The sequence below is a fragment of the Sesamum indicum genome, unplaced genomic scaffold (genome assembly GCF_000512975.1).
Source record: "Sesamum indicum cultivar Zhongzhi No. 13 unplaced genomic scaffold, S_indicum_v1.0 scaffold00126, whole genome shotgun sequence".
Taxonomy (NCBI): Eukaryota; Viridiplantae; Streptophyta; class Magnoliopsida; order Lamiales; family Pedaliaceae; genus Sesamum; species Sesamum indicum.
In genome coordinates, this window is record NW_011628053.1 from 86,778 (window position 1) to 105,522 (window position 18,745).

At 32.9% G+C, this 18,745-nt stretch overlaps 1 long non-coding RNA gene across 1 annotated transcript; it reads left to right on the forward strand.

Moving 5' to 3' along the window:
- Positions 1–14,975: 14,975 nt before the first annotated feature.
- On the forward strand, positions 14,976–18,511 carry LOC110011307. The gene is made up of 3 exons (XR_002286275.1): positions 14,976–15,052; positions 15,183–15,326; positions 18,354–18,511. It is a non-coding gene; the product is annotated as an uncharacterized LOC110011307 (long non-coding RNA).
- The last annotated feature ends 234 nt before the right edge of the window (positions 18,512–18,745 follow it).

Sequence of the window (18,745 nt, forward strand, 5' to 3'; positions counted from 1 at the left end):
TAAATTTTGGCATTGTTGCCGGGGACTGGTGTTTTTCATATGATTTCTTTTCGTGCTACTTGATTTTTTTTTTGTTACTTGGTTTAATACTATAATCTTCTCGTACATGTGAACTTGAATCTGATTCAAGGTTGAGAAGACTGGACAGAGATTTTGAAAGGAAACCAATGAACAAGCTGAAAGGATCCCACTTCTTCCGAGCCATAGTTAGCACAAGAGATATTGGACACTTGGATGGACCATAACACACAACCCAATTGCAATCATGTGGGCCAATACTCCATAGTTTGGGACTAGATACGGCAATCCTCTGGTGAATGATGTAAATGTATCTTCCATTTATGATCGTTTTGATAAAGTTTTTCCCTTATTGAAAGAGTTGTCGAAGAAGACTTCCAACGAATGAAGACTTGTCAAATATGTAATTCTATGGCACATCCCACCGATTTGTGCCCTATGTTTCAAGAAGAAACCATCGAGCATGTCAATGTTGTTGGAGGACTTTTTGGGACACCACAAAGAGGATATGATCCTCATTTCAACATGTACAATCGAGGAAGGACAGATTACCCCATTCTTATCTACGTTTCGCATTCTCAAAATCCGCCTAATCCCACACTTGGTCCATCTCTCGAAGACCTGATAAAAGCACTAGTGACCAATACATAGCATTTCCAACAACCAACACAACAGTTCCAACAACAAACACAGCTATTCCAACAACAGACACAGACGAGCATTCAAAATCTGGATCTCAAACGAGTCAACTGGCGTCATATATTTGTAAATTGGATTCCCAAGGTAAATTGCCTTCCCAGTCTGTTGTGGACCCCAAACAAAATTTTGGTGTTTTTGTCCTTCACAGTGAAAAAGAGTTGCAACCATACATGGACGAAAATGACACTTAGCATGCGCATGAACAGCAAGGTGAACCAGACCCAAAGATGGAGATTTCTCAAAAACAGACCAACAAACCCAAAACTACCGATAGGGAACATCACAAGGTGTTGATGGTCAAACCTCCATTACCGAAAGGATTTGCTGAAAAGGAAGAAAGGAAAATGAAGGGAACATTTGAAACTGTTAGCAAAGTGGTGGTAAACATTCCATTGATCGACGCAATCAAAAGAGTACCTCACTATGCAATGTTCGTCAAGGTCTCTGGTCCGAGAACTTATAAGAACAAAGCATTTCTCGACAAAATAAGTTCGAAGAAGAATTCTCTTATGAACCTCAAAGTTTTCCTCGGTCCACACCATCTCTAGGTGCACTACGACGAAAAAGGAGTGGATTTAAAGTGCCCAACATATTCAAGTTGAGGCGCAACAATGTCTAGCCAAAGACATTAAAGAAAGGCGGTACATGGGAGGCAACCCATGAATTTCTATCCCTTCTCCTCTTTTTCATTTCATTTCATTTCAGTATTAGTGTTTTTATTGAGTTTTACGAAGCATGCCCAAGTTCAATGAAGCATTCGAATCTTTCTGGAATCCCAAACCGAACAGATTTGTTGATTTCATTAAGCACGCCCACGCTTACTGCAACTTAGTAGGCTGTCAAAAACACTTCCACACACCCACTTTTATTTATTTATCTTTATATTTTAATTAATCAAAAAATAAATTGAAAAAAAAAAATTGAAATAAATAAAAAGGGAAATTACGCATATTCTTTCTAACTTAATTTTCCACATTCAGGAGACTACTTTGACAAAGTCCTCCAAAAAGAAGTTCGAGGAAGAATTCTCTTACGAACCTCAATGTTTTCCTCGGTCCACACCATCTCTAGGTGCACTACGACGAAAAAGGAGTGGATTTAAAGTGCCCAACATATTCAAGTTGAGGCGCAACAATGTCTAGCCAAAGACATTAAAGAAAGGCGGTACATGGGAGGCAACCCATGAATTTCTATCCCTTCTCCTCTTTTTCATTTCATTTCATTTCAGTATTAGTGTTTTTATTGAGTTTTACGAAGCATGCCCAAGTTCAATGAAGCATTCGAATCTTTCTGGAATCCCAAACCGAACAGATTTGTTGATTTCATTAAGCACGCCCACGCTTACTGCAACTTAGTAGGCTGTCAAAAACACTTCCACACACCCACTTTTATTTATTTATCTTTATATTTTAATTAATCAAAAAATAAATTGAAAAAAAAAAATTGAAATAAATAAAAAGGGAAATTACGCATATTCTTTCTAACTTAATTTTCCACATTCAGGAGACTACTTTGACAAAGTCCTCCAAAAAGCTCAAGGTCTTCCTTCCCACAACTCCACCGCCAGCGAGACGCAATGACAATCCACCAACTCCTTGACCGCTTGACAGCATGCACACAGGGACGTTTTCTTAACCCTCTCAATTTTAATGTCATATATCCTTGAGTTGCACGTTAATGTCCATATTGAGGATAATGTGAATTTTAAGTGTGGGGGTATAGTTGTTGAGCATGCTTGTTGAATTTGGTTGTTATTGGTCTTGTTGGTTGTTGAATATACTTGAAAAGATGTTTTGTGCTAGATGCTTGGTGGAAATGCTTCATCAAAACTTTTGAGGAATGAATCTTGTGACAAGTTTTTCTTTTCTTTTTGACGTGAAATGAGGAATTCTTTGACTAATTTTTGTGGAAAATTTTGGCATGATGAAAACCCCTTTAAATTTTGGACCACTCTTGGCTTAATGACGTTACATACAAAAGAATCCATGTTTTATATTTAAGGATAATTCACAAGTTGAAAACTTATTTTTACCAAAATGACTTGAGTTAAAATATTTTGATATAGGATTAGTTGACTAAAACATACCTCGTGAGATTTTGAGCTTGATATATATTCATTCATGTGGAATTTCCTTCTTTTGTGAGAGAAAAACACTTCTATAACTTTGTCTTCCTAGAACTTGCCTTGAACCTCATCGAGGCTACACAAATATGCATTTATTTGGATATGATAAAGGCATTAGAAACCACGTTCGATCTTCAATACCCACCACAACACATTTTAACTTTAGAGAACCCCTTTGAGCCTTTTTGACTTATTTTGTTGATATAACCCGTCATATACGAACCTATCCCGTCATTTGTTTAATCCCGTGATTTTGACATTTCCAAGAATTATTAGAACATCAAGGGAGATGAGTTTATATTCCAAAGAATAAGTTCTCAAATTGGGGGATTGACTTTTGTGATTTATGTGCTCAAAAGATATATCTCGAAATGAGTGTGAGGGTTCCAAAATTGTGGCTTTCTTTACTTTATGGGAGCCGACATCAATTTTCTTGTTCTATGCCTATCACAAAAAGAAAAAAAGAATAGAGAGGAGAAAAAGAAAAGAAAGAAAAAAGGCGGAAAACCCAAGTGGCAAAAAAGAGAAAAAAAAAGAGAGCAATTTCTTGCCACCAAAAATAAAAGAGAGAAAAAAGAAAAGAAAAAGAGAATAAAGGTAGATAAGTAAACTTTGAGAGCTTCGAATTATTGTTTACTCAAATTTTTTGGTGCTCTAATTAGTTTTTTGGAATTTAACCTTGTTATCCTTTTATCCTAACCCAAACCGAAGCCCCATTACAACCAAAATCCAAAGACCTTTTGATCCATGTATGTGCATATTTCAAAGTGGTGGAGATATGGGGTATAGGAAAGCCTATGGTGAAGCGTTGTCGTAATAAGTGTCGAGAGATACACTTGAGCCATATATACACTTAGAGAGTGGAAAGCAGAGAGAAAAATAGTCCACTAGTTTTATACGATCGGTTTTGATGATAATCATTACGTGAAAACTTGTTTGACACATGTTGAATTATCTTTTTCATAAAGTATGTTATTTACTTTGCACATGATTACAATTTTCCTTGAGTATACTCGAAATTTGGAGGGAGTTTTTGAATGCATAATTCATCTTGATTTTATTTGAGGACAAGCAAAAAGCTAAGTGTGGGGGTATTTGATAACTCTGCAATTGTCACGATTTTGTAGCGATTTAATCTTCCTTTTTAAGCTAAAACATTCCTAATCATGTGATTTTATTGAATATGTAGCCAAAGGGGAAGATATGAGAGAAAAACGGCAAAAAACAAGCTAAAATCGGAATTGAAAGCATCAAAATGGAAAAAAGAGATTACAAGGTAATTTTTGCAACATTGACTAAACGTGCCTACGCTCAGTGGAGTGTTCAATTCGGGTGAATGAAGGAAAATGAGTGATTTCCGCAAGAGAAAAAGGAACGATGTGCTTAGATTTGGAAATGATTCTTTAAAACATGTCATTTGTGATTTATTTACCTTTTTAGAATTAAATATGTACTTACCCCCTATGTCTAGATTCGTAGGAGACGTTTATTATAAAAAGGAGGGGGTCTCTTCATTTGAAGGGGGTTCGTTAGTCGTTGGAGTTCAATAGAATACTTTATTCCAGCTTATATCATCTTCTCTCCTTATTCTTTATTTATAATCGGAGTTAATGGAATTCCACCTTTTAGTGTGTTCTTCCATTAATATGTCCGGCTAAATCCCTTATTTTCTGATTAAGGTATGGTGAGTGCTTGATTCGTAATATGTTGTGAGACCTAATCTAGTCTTTACTCTTGTTAAATGAATATTCATGCTATTCTCTATGCTTTTATTACAAACGTCTGATTTTTAAATAATATGGCCAATTGTTCATTATCAAGAAGGTTTGCTTAGCTAATTGGACTTTATAAATCTATGTAATTGTTTATTTAGTTCAATGCTTAGTACTAACGTAGCATGATTAATTATGTCATAGTAATTAGTTGTGTTATGCGGAATGCATGATCTAGTTTAAACGAATTATCCTCATGCGAATTTGTTGATTAGAATCAGGCCTTTCTAATTCTTAATGTTGTTAATAGATTAGATCTTGTGGACATTCCCAGGGTTGTCTATTAATTAGGGATCAAGCCAACGGTCGTACCTTAGCTGACGAAAAGGTAAGGTGTTAGGTCGTACCAACACTATAACTGATTTATTTGTTTATATATGTGTATTTTTGCATCAATGATCAACTCGTAGAAATCAAGCATGATCCTAGCCTTAACCGTAAAATCTCTCTCTCATATCTTCGCCAGGTAACTTCAATTTTATTCTAGCTTATTTAGTTTTTAATTATTTCTTTTTATTGTCAAATCTCCCCCATTATTTTTTTTTCTTAAAGAAATTAACTTATACCAGTCCCTGTGGAATCGACCCTACTCCCACATTCACAAGTTTTGTACGAATTATTTTTGGTGATCTCGACACCCACCAAATTTTGGCACCGTTGCCCGGGGACAGATGTTTTTAAGAATATTTCTTTTCTTGTTACTTGATTTTTTTTTTGGTTACTTGGTTTAATACTATAATCTTCTCGTACATGTGACTTGAATCTGATTCAAGATTGAGAAGACTAAACGAATGTTTTGAAAGGAAACCAAGTAACAAGTTGAAAGGATACCCACTTCTTTTTAGCCATAGTTAGCACAGGAGATATTGGACACTGGGAGTGAACCATAACACACAACCTAATTGCAATCATGTGGGCCAATACTTAATAGTTTGGGACTAGATACGGCAATCCTCCGGTGAATGAGGTAAATGTATCTTCCATTTATGATCGTTTTGATAAACTTTTGTCCCTTATTGAAAGAGTTGTCGAAGAAGAATTTCAACGAATGAAAGCTTGTCGAATATGTAATTCTATGGCACATCCCACCGATTTGTGCCCTATGCTTCAAGAAGAAACCATCGAGCATGCCAATGTTGTTGGAGAACTTTTTGGAACACCACAAAGAGGATATGGTCCTCATTTCAACATGTACAATCCAGGAAGGACAGCTTACCCTAGTCTTAGCTACGTTTCGCAATCTCAAAACTGGCCACCACCTCCTCCGCCTAATCCCACACCTGGTCCATCTCTCGAAGACAGGATAACAGCACTAGTGACCAATACATAGTAATTCCAACAACAAACACAGCAGTTCCAACAGCAAACCCAGACGAGCATTCAAAATCTGGAATCTCAAATCAGTCAACTGGCGTCATCTATTAGTAAATTCGAATCCCAAGGTAAATTACCTTCCCAGTCTCTTGTTGACCCCAAACAAAATGTTGTTGTTTTTGTCTTTCGTAGTGAAAAAGAGTTGCAACCAAACAAGGACGAAAATGACACTATGCATGCGCATGACCAGCACGGTAAAATGACACTACAGGAGTGTTCTTATTGAAGGTGATTGCTTATCCATCATCCATAATTTTAAGGTTGTTGAAATGGTCTCCTTATCACTAGGACCAATTTCTGAAGATATCAAGACATTAGCAATGGCTTTTCATTCCATCAACAGGCGAACAGTCTTGCACATCGATTGGCAAGAAATGCTCACTATAGCACCGAGGGGGTTGAATTATTACTTACATGTATTATATAGCTCTTCGTGGCAAATGTATGATATGATTTTCGTATCCAAGAAAAAAATCAAAAGAAAAAAAATGCATATTAGTCAATTATTGTGTCCTAGCAATAGCTAATATCATGAAGTTAGATTTAACCAAATGGTGGGTCCTAGGGGTTACCTATAATATTTGTGATAATATCTAATCAGACTGAATGGGTCAAAGTTGAAATAGTGAAGCTTTTGGAATAATAATTTTTTTCCAAAAACTTGTTTATATAACTTATCTGTTTCTGGATAAACTTATATCCCAATAGTGTGATTCTGCCTAGTTTATTTAATAACTATAACTAATATTTATCATTTATGGTAAACTAAAGGTACTTTAAGATTGGTTTACAAGTAATGTCTCTATGTACTAAATTGGGCGGCACACAAAGTAATGTAACACTAAAGGAAAAAATTTCACATTTTGTTCCGTAAGGGCCCTTTTCAATTTAATTCCATTTATTGCAACTTTCTCACATTGCATCTCATGAGTTGATAAGTTTCTCAACTATAGTCCTAATATAATTGAAAATGCACGTGAGATTGCTAAAGGCTAAATTCATTAGTGGATGGCATATAGATGTGAGGACAAAAATTAAATAATATTTTCATCTAATGAGATACAATATGTGAAAACTGTAAGAAATGGGAAGAAATTGGAAAAGGCCCTATATACACTACAAAACTGTTCAGAAAAAGAAATTTTCCTGTTTACTAACTGTTCAGAAACCAACAAACTGTTCCAAAGGTCATTCCAACTTTGAACGGATTTTAAGAAAATCATTCCTAAATACATTACAATACCCTAATTAAAATAGGAGGGAAAATAAAAATTTAGGAACGGCCAATTTATTTTGATCGTTCCAAAATCAGTTAAAAAATTTTAATTTCGCACCAAATGAAAAGTGGTGGAAAAATCAAACTTAGGAACGGTTTTCAAATATTTGACCATTCATAAAAAGAATTTAAATAAAATCGTGCCTAAATTTATAAACTATCAATTCCCAAATATGTCCACAGATTCCTAATTCACTTCCCGGTTACGATATTGCAATCCGTGACCCTGATTAATCCCAAATTTAAACGCATACCAATACTTTCCATAGGTGAACATACCTAGTGGTCTGACTAAAATTACATGGTCTGATGGCCAGTTGCGTCGTTTCTATATCAGTATCTGTATAACAAAAATACCCAAAACTTCAATGAATGCAGTATTTGTCGATTTAATAATATCCAATGGTCTAATTATGCTATCCAATACAACAGTATAAGATGTTATTTGCATTTATGTATGACTAACAATTTTATATATACAAATACACTTGATCTTCGAACATATTTCAATTTAATTTAATGCATTATCCAATGGCCTTAATTAATTTATGATCTACTTTTTTCTGATCATTAACATGTCTAGGATAGTTTTTCTTTTATTTTTTACTTTTCTAATTTTTTTGGGAAAATAATTTTGAGAAACAATTAGGAACTGTTAGTAAGCATTAGGAGTGGTCGTATTAATTTTATACCAAAATGACGTCATTTCGAAACAAATGACATTGTTTTTTTGGGAACGGTTATTTGGAATGGCTAAACAATAGGAACGACTTTTTAAATATTGATTGTCAACAGAAACGATGGTTTATTTTATTTTTCTAGGAGAGGTCTTAGGAATGGTTTTTTAAAAATTGCTAGTTCCAAAGCCCTCTTTAAAAATCGGTATACATACAAAACTTAGAAAATTATTTCATTTCTCCCTCCCTCTTCCTCCTTCACTCTCCCTCCGTCACTCTCCTCGGCCGAGTGCCTCCATCACCTGGTACTTAGCTCCACTACCGTCAGCCGCCCGCCACCGTCCAGAGGTAAGTGGAATCAAATGGTTGGGTTTCCTTTTTTTTTTTTGGACCCCCCAACTTTTTTCTTTGATACCTCCCCATTTTTCTTCTTTTTTTTCACCACACTTTTCTTCCTTTTTTTCCTCACTTTCGTATAAAATAAAACACCAATTTTTTTAAAACATTTTGGCTATTTTTTGAAAAAAATAATTCGGCCATTTAACTATATAAAATTTCTGTTTTTTGAAAGCATTTTCTAAATTTTTTTGAAAAAACTAATTTCGGTTTTCTGAAATTTTTCTGATTTTTTTGTATTTTTTAATTTTTCTAATTTTTTATAATATTTTTGTAATTTTTCTAATTTTTTGTAAAATTTTTTAGGTAATTTTAAAAATTTTTGTTATTGTTTTCTAATTTTTGGTCATTTCTACAATTTGTGTAATTTATGCAATTTATGTGTAATTTATTGTGTATTTTATGCAATTTATGTATAATTTTTTGAGTAATTTATGCAATTTATGTTTATTTCATTGTGTAATTTATGCAATTTATATTTAATTTATACAAAAGATTTGACCAATTTCACCAATATTACATTTTTACATAGTAAATGTAAATAATCACAAAAATTGGACCAATATTTTCATTAATAATTTTTTACATAATAATCACATTAACATAAATTAGGCTAATATTCCCAATAATATTATTATTTACATAACAATGTCAATAATCCAAAATTAGAAAATATTCCTAATAATAATATTATTTAGAAAATAATATAAACAATAACAATATTGAGGTAATATTTCAAATTAAAATACAACTAACAATTAATAATTATTTAAAAAACAATTAATAATTATTTAAAAAAACAATTAATAATTATTTAAAAAAATAATTAATAATTATTTAAAAAAACAATTAATAATTATTTAAAAATATATAGTTTCTTTATAACCATGTACAAACATATCACACATGCCTTTAAGTTTGTTTAGCCCATCAAGTGAATTTTGTCAGTAGAACTATTTAGGTTTATCAATCTTCATTTGTCAACGGAAGACAATGTTGATAAATAAGATGTTAACTATTTTTTTTCTTTTACGAGAGGCAGAGCTCGATCAGCCGCCTAAGCGGATGGAGTTATTTGAAAGGTGCTACACGAAAAAGGAGGACGGTGGCTGGAGTGGGCTGAGAGCGGCTAAGGTGCCGGTAAGTAGATTATTGATATTCTTTGTTTTAGAAAAAATAATTCTTGGTTAGAAGTACTAATAGTAGTTTATGTTTTGCAGGAGATGTTCCAAAATTGCCTTCAACAGACCCCCCAGCCTCAAACCAGGACGATATTGATGTCGCTCAAGAGGAGGACTTAGATTTGGTATTATTTTTTTTGATTTTTTTAATTAGATAATTTTTCATATTAATATAATATTTTTTCTTAATTATTCATGTTTCATAATATTTATTGAATTTCATTATTTCAATTTTAGTTAATTAAGTAAATTTGTAAATATAATTAATTAAAATTTATTAAATTAATTTAATTATATATTAAAATATATAAATTTATTTATTTTTTATAATTTATTAAATATATGAATAAATTATAAAGTATAAATAAATTATAGAATTAAAAAATTAGGAACGGTTTTAGTAATGGTAAAGAAATATTATAAATCTAAATAAATGACCATTCCAAATACTATTACTAAAATAGTTCCAAACCCCTGTTCCTAAACTGCATTGACTGTTTCAAATACCATTGCTAAAATCATTTCTAATTATTGTTCCTAAATAGTGGCTGACCATTCCTAATACCATTGCTATTTCAATTTTAAGTATGTGTTCTCTGAAAGATTGTTGCTAATACCATTACTAAAATGGTTATATATATGTGTTCCTAAATACGACTGACAATTCCTAAAACCGGTCCAATTCCCAAAAGAGTTTTCAAAACCACGGACAAAGTAAATTTTTATTTATTTATGAAATGTTTTATGCCGGAGTATTCTAATAAGACTTCTCATGGCGAGGAGAGGGTGTAGGAGTATTTTGAGGCTATTACCGCGGCCCAATTGTTGGAGGAGCAAACTCTCATTTCTAATGTTATGGAGGGCACCAGTACGCCTTGGGGTGATACGGTGCAGATGGATACGACACAGAGAATGATTTTTTATGCCGCCAGGCCTGCGATTATGTGTTTAGGCTGGCAGATCGGTTTCACAAAGTAGTGCATGGAGTTGAGCAGCCGTTGTGGAATGGTTGCACCCTATCTCAATTTAGATTGTTGCTGAGTTGTTAAATATCAAGGTCGTTGGCCATTTTCTCAGCGCATATATGTGACCAAATATCCTAATGGGCTAATCATATAATACCCGCAACCACACCCTGCCCCACGATTACTATAGTATAAAGAAATTGGTAAGAAACTTGGGTTTACCTATTGAGAAGATTAATGTGTGTAAAAATGCTTGCATGTTGTACAAGAAGGACAACATTGATTTGGACTACTGCAAGTTTTGCGGAGAAGCTATGTGCAAGTCAACCAGGGAGCAAAATCCTAATCACAAAAACACATCGTATAGCATTCTTAGCTACCTGCCGGTTACCCCTCGCCTGCAAAGGTTGTATGCTTCAGAAGCGACTGCCGAGCAAATAACGTGGCATGCCAACAATCAAACGGAAGAGAGATCCATGTGCCATCCGTTTGATTCAGATGCATCGAGGCATTTTTACCAGACATATCCTCGTTTTGCAGTAGAGCTCCGTAATGTTAGACTATGTTTGTGCACGGATGGGCTCGGAACGCACGGGTAGTACGGCCGTACGTACTCATGTTGGCCCGATAGGGAACTTTAAATTTGATGACGAGTCTGACGAGGATAGCTTTAAGGAGGATTATGAGACTGAAGAAGACAATAATTATGATTGAGACTTACCATTTTCTATATAAATTAAAAAATTAATCGATAATAATTTATAAAAATAGTTTACCATCTAATTTAGAAGTATAATTTGCAAACTATTTGTCCATACTAATAATTATTTTTTTAAAAAAAAACATATTTTTTTTGTATTTTAGGAACGGTCAAAAAATTAGGAAGTCGATCCAAAGCCCTTTCCAACTTTGAACTGACATTAATAAAATAAACCGTTCAATATATTACAATGTCCTAAATAAGAAGGAGGAAAATAAAATATAGGAACCGTTAATTTATTTTGACCGTTCCAAAATAAGTTCCAACAAATTGAGTTTCGCACCAAAAGAAAATTGGAGGAAAAAACAAATCTAGTAACGGTTATTTAATATTTGACCGTTACGAAATATGAAATTTAAATAAAACCATTTGTAAATGTATAAAATATCTTTTTTCTGAAATTATTAAAAAAATGTTTCCAATAACCCAAAAAAATTAGACCAATATATAATCCCAATAGTAAAGTTATTTAAATAATAATGTAAATAATAAAAAATATTGGACCAATATTTCCAATAAAATTTACATCATAATGTAAACAATCACAAAAATTAGACCAATAGTTAATCCCAATAATAACATTATTTAAATAATAATGTAAACAATCAAAAAAATTAGATAATATTTCCAATAATAATATTTTCAAATAGTAATGTAAATAATCACAAAAATTACACCAATATTCCTAATAATAATAACATTTTTACATGGTTTACCGGAAAAAAATAATATTTTTACATGATAATATCAATAATAAAAAAAATTAGACCAATTTTTCTAATAATAACATTTTTAGATATAATGTCAATAATCACAAAAGATAGGCTAATATCCCCAGTAATAACATTATTTACATAACAATGTCAATTATCATAAAATTAGAAAATATTCCCAACATAACATTTTTACATAATAAAGTCAATAATCAAAAAATTAGAACAATAATCCCAATAATAATATTATTTACAAAATAATGTCAACAATAACAATATTAAGGTAATATTTCAAATTAAAATACAATTACATAATCATTAGACATAGATAACAAATTGAGAACAATATTTGCAATAATTGATAATTATTTAAAAATGTATATTTCTTTAGTAACAACATACAATAGTATTTCCAATATTTTCACGCATGCCTTTAATCTTGTTTAGCCCATCAATTGAATTTTTTCAGTAGAACTTGTTATGTTTATCCATCTTCATATGTCAACAAAAGATAATGTTGATAGATTAAAATGGATAAATATAATGAACACTACAATAAAAAGTTCATGTGATAGGCTAAATAAGATTAAAGCAATACTTGGCCCGTTTGTATATGTGCACAAGAGAATTATACATTTTTAAATAATTAATGAGTACAATAATCATAACTACTTCATTATTTTTCCGATGTGTAAGAATTAGTATATTCTTTTTTATTCACATATTAATGTAAATAATCATAAAATTTAGACTAATACTTCTCAATAATTTGTTTAGGTCATGTTTAGTGGTACGCCTCCTATACCACGTGGTCAAGAACGTAGTCATGGTCGTGGCCCGCCACTTCTACCAGTTTCATTAGATGCTTACTACGTTGGGGAAGCAGTTCTTCGACCACCCACACCACTTGACACGACCACACCGTCCCCCGCTCTGCAAACTCCAGATGATGCTGCAGCATCTGGAGCTGCACCGAGAGCTGATGAGACGATACAACAGTCTGCCACCCTGGCGGCTGCTCCACCACTACTATCAGTCCACCCACCATCAGTGCGCCCAGTACATCAGCCTCGATGATGCAAGGTAAATTTGTTTAACAATTTTTTTAGTATTATTTCATATTCAAAATGTCTAATGTAGCATGTCATTTTAGATCTGACCGCCGCTTTCACGAGCACATCAACGGAGTCGTGACTTTCCCCACCCGTCGCCATGTCTGAGGCAGGTGCCAGAAGAGTACCAGCATTTGTGGTTTGAGAGCATGAAGGTAACTAATTTTAAATTAATTTTGTTGTATCTAATAATCTATTTATTTAATGAAATTTACTAACATTTTGGTTAATTTTATTATTGTAGATGACCTACTGGTGGGACTGTAACGATGAGTCCATGTTCTGGGTGTTCCACATGTTGGCCGATAAGTAAATCCGGAAGATACTTTCCGTCGCCCTGTCCATCCTGGTCAGGCCACTCTTGCTGGCCAACAAGGTTTGGCTCTGGCTCCAGCTCGAGATGTATTGGGCCAGATTCGACTTTCAGCGGGAGTCCTTATAGAATAAGGCGAACCGGGTGACAAAACTTCGTGGTGTCCTCAACTGTATATCCGGGGGGGGCTTCCTCTATCGACATGCACAAGAGGAAGTTGGTAAGTAAATAATAGTATTTTAAATGCTTTACCATTATTTTATAAATAAGATGCTAAATGTTTTTTCTTCTACAGGAAGCAAAGCTCGGCCGGCCCCCCAAGCACATGGAATTATTGGAAAGGTGCTGCAAGAAAAAAGTGGACGGCGGCTGGAGTGGGCCGAGGGCGTTGGTGGTGGAGGTAAGTAGCTACAATATCAATATTATTTTTTATAAAAAATAATTCTTGCTTAAAAGTGTTAATAATTTTGTTTGTTTGGCAGGAAATGTTGCAGAAGCTGCTAGAGGATGGTCAGCGTAGAGGGTTGGATATTCCAGAAGGTGCTTTATTTTTGTAATATCCAACCCTCTAGTCTTTGTTATTGTTTTTGTTTTTTTCAAGTGACTATTATATATGTGTGTGTATATATATATATATATTGGGATTAATAGATTAAAAAGTGTCAATCGATTTTTCCTTTCAAAATATTTTAAAGTGATATGTTATGTGGTGGCAAGGAACCAAATAAATTGGTGCAGAAAATTCTTACACACATTAGTATATCTGTTTAACTTTAATATAATTGCAATTCAATTCCAAACTTAAATTACTAGACTACAGTTCATCAATGAAATCCAATCCTGAAAGTGTAATAATCACTAAAATTATGAATCAAGTAAGTGACATTTATCTATACCTATCTTGATATACCAAATCATTAATTAAATTTTTCAGATTAAAAGACACCCACCATATATATTTCTCTCAAAATATCCAAATTTCAATAGATCCTTGGGTAAAAGTATTGTCAAATTTCAAAAAATTCAAAATGATTGAACTTGCAAGAAAGGTATGCCTCATTTTTGAGTGTCAACTTTTGAGTGTCAATTTTAACTTCATCACTACTCTAAGTTTTTCAATTTTACTCAAAATCTGGAGTTGTGTATAAAGAATTTGTAAAGTCAAATGTTTGATTACAATATAACAATACATACATATTGATGAACTCTTTAATCAATTTTCATAAATATTATCTCTTTTTTTTTTTTGCCTATTATGGAGGAATCTAATATAGAAAATAATTTATTGTATTGTATTCATAGATAGCATCAATATATATATCTGTTTCTAAAAATGCTTTCTGTCTAATTATTACATAATATTAAGTAGTGACATACCAAAAAGAAGAAATTAATAGGAAAAAATTATCAGAAAAAGAGAGAATGTAATTTCTGAGGCTTCTGCTACCTCCTGTCAAGCTTTGTGCTTTGAAACACTCACACATACGGAAACAACATTTACGCACACTTTCTCACTCAACCACTCACACTTCACATTTGCTCACGCTTTTCTCCCTCAACACTCTCACTACAGAACACTGTTCAAGTCCATAGAGTAATACGCTTAGAGAGCCCTAGGAACGTTACATCTGAATCCTTCGGTAGCCAAAAATGGAGGAAAACTCCAGAAATGTAAGATGAATTTTGTGCAGGCAACTCCATTATTCCTTTTCCCAATCATTTGATTCTTTCTTTTTCCTTCTTTAATTCTTTTTACTGAATCGATTTGTTAATTTGTCATTGCCATATAATTTTCCAACAGAATTCTTCAAGAATATACACTAACGATTTTGGTCAGATTATTTCATCCGACCCAAATTCAAATTCATCTTGTGAAGATTCCGGTGATGTGCTATCGCCGGATCCCATCTCTTGTGCTCTGCCGGCAAGATTAATGGAGCCTCAGGTACATAGTTAATTATTTTTCTTTTTGTTTCTCCAATTTGTATCTTTTTCATTTCCTTTCCTTTCAAAGTTTAAAAAATAAATATTTAATTTTTTAATATATTAAGAATATTTTTTCCATAATTAAGGTTAAACAAGAAATGTGGAACCCATTCTTGAGGATATAGAAATCATGCTTAATAAAACCTGTCTTTTCTTTTTTCCTTATTTTTTGATATATTTTCTTACCATGACCAATAGCTGCAGTGACTAAACTCATATTTTAAAACAGTAATTTTTATTTCACTAATTTTACCTTAAATTAAGCACAAAACGGGGGATGAAGAGAAAGTGCAAAAGCAGTGGTGATGACCTGGCCTAGGCTCAAACCAAACCTGATTGTGCCTGTTTTTTTTTTCTTTTTTTTTTTTAATGTGAAGATGAGACTTTTTTAACAAACTTAAATAATTTATGCTTTTATTTTAAATAAATAAATTATAAATTAAACCAAACAATCAAAACTACAAATAGAAGTAGCTAAGACCACATAAAGACCAAAAAAGATTTAAAATACATTTTTACAAAAATAACAATGAATTTAGTGAATTGTTGTACTAATATAGAAGTAGAAGAATAAGGTAAAATTTTTAGTGTTTCAAAAGTATAGAAAATATAGAATAGCTAAGCTAAAAAAATAAAATAAAACTTATATGTCATGTATTATTTAAAAAAAAGAAGTGGCTCGATTAGGTCGGCCCGCTAACTTGACGCAGGGCTAAGAGCTCATAGGTCATTGGGTTGGGCCTATCCCAAGTATTGATACTTGGAATTAGCCCAGAATTGGCCTAGATTCGACCAACCAACTTTTCTTTATTGGGTCAATCACATCCTAGGTTGAGTCCCTCTTGAGCCCGACTGTTTAAGCACCCATGAGTCCATGACCATTGAATTAACATTAGTTTGGTGGAAGTTCTCAATTACAAGATATAATGTGAGATCCCTATGACCAACAAAACAAAATTATTAGTAATTTTTATTTTGGAAAGCATGAATATGAATTCTCTATGCACAATGAACAAAAAAAGAGGAAAAAAATAGTTGAGCACATTTCATACATCAATAACTATTATAATTGATTGTTGAATGATGATAATATGATTAAGAAACCAAATGATTATTGCATCTCTTTGACTCGAAGCCTGAAAATTTGATTAATTAAATAATTCAAATTTAAAACTTTGGGAGAACATCCCAAATTTGGATATCTACTTGACCAACTTTCTTTTTGAGAAAATATAAACGTTTGAGGGTATTGTGGAGAAAATAGAATATCACAAATGCCGAAATATTTTGTGTAATGAAAAGAGTACGAAAGGAGGAAAAAGAATAGTAAATAAATAAATAAAATTAAAATTGAAAAGAAAATAAAACCACAAGAAAAGATTGCGACCTCAACTTAGAGTACTAACTACCATGGCTCACGGTATAATATCTTTAATTACATTAATGGAGAAGAGAAGACATTAATTAGGGTATCTTCCATAATTTTTTACAGATTTCTTATTTACTATGATTTGCTGATAAAAAACTTTCTCATTTTGTCATGTTTGGAAGCCCCATAAGTTATTAATTGTTGCCACTATTATATATTCTCTCTTCATCACCGTACATATATTATTTTTTTTGTAATAAGTCTTTTAGTTCACAACATTGGTTTTCGATGCAATGATTTAGGAGGCGTTAACACCATTACATTATCCTACTTGGCACAAAATTGGATCTCTTGGTATGTCGTTTTTCATACTTTGGACAATAAATGTTACTTTTAGTATTTCTGATCTCGGCTCTCTGATCCATCTGTCTATTTAGTGTTCTATACATCTTTCTCAATTTGCCAACTTTTTTCATATCCAAAGTATATTTTCTTTAAAAACTCCCAATCAGGATATCTTACTTATAATTACATTTTTGAACCTCTCAACGTAACCAATTTTTGTTGATATATAGATCCAAATTACTCTATACAACTAATATAATCCAACAACGGAAATTTGATCAATGTAACTTAGTTTTCTTTCAAATTTGCTCATGTAGATAAGCTAGTAATACTTTACACTAAGCATGAGATAAAGTAGCATCTCAGCACGCTTGATTTTTAATCACTTGATAACAAGTTGAAGAGAAATTCAATATTTTACAAAAGTTTAGTTAGCACTGAAGTCTGTCAATAAAGAAATAACCCATGACCAAGATTGGAGCTGTTGCAAGTATCACTGAAGTCTGTCAATAAAGAAATAACCCATGACCAAGATTGGAGTTGTTGCAAGTTGAAAGAGCCATTTATAATACTAGGTAGAGGACCGCTGTCATGAAGTATTTCATGTGGATTTGGAATGAAAGATATCGGGTAAGAAAGGCGGCAATGCATTGACCACTACCTACAGATACAAATGGTGGTCAATGCTATATCCATGTAGCATGGTGATGATGCAATTTGTGATGAAGGTGTTAGTGAGCAAAATCTAAAGTGGCCAACTTAAAGAGTGACAATATTGAAACAACTCTATTTGGGCATGCACATAGGGTGATAAAGATGCTACAAAAGTGGTTGTGGGGAAGCTAAGATGATTAAATGACCACAAAAAAAATTCATATTGATGGTGTTGGTTTCCATGATATACCATATATGGGCAGATTTTGGATAGGGCTATGCAGTACAGTGGTTTTTGAATCAGGGTGATGTCATCTATGTCAATTTTAATAGTTATAACCATTGGTGAGATGATGGTATGAATACAAAAATGACATACTGGTTACCCATGTAAACTCTTTTCTAAAACAAACATTTTATGTCGTAGTAATGCTAAATGAGAATTCTACAGACAAGTGGTTTAGCGGCCCTCACATGATAGGGATCTTTTGATTAATGTCAGTTTGCATGTAGTTTGTGATGCAACGGTTCTTCAACATTTATTATAGTTTTCAAGAACCTACTATTATACCTTCAATATCAACATTTTCCTGGCAATTCCTGAATGAATGATTACAGGTCAACAAACGATAGCAGTGGCATTTAATTCCTAGTGTTGTTCCCATATTAATACCATTGCACATATGTTCTTTCGAAGTTTTAAAGTGCGAAGGTGTTGGAATTCCTTGCTAGTTTTTTCCAGTTGTAGCTTCTAATAGCGGATTTGGCGATAATGAAAGTTCATCATTAACGGAAGCCGACAACAACCTCCTTAACTACGGAAGCCGATCCTCCTTAACTGAGGGACATATACATATCCTTGTATCGTAGCTTGTTCTATGATTTGCTGGGACGACATGAAACAATCCAAACACCTCGGTCATTGTTTTTGAGCTTGAACGATCATCTTGAGAGTGCATCACCAGTTATAGTTGTTTCCAAAGCAAATGTATTTAAAAGACAACGAAGGA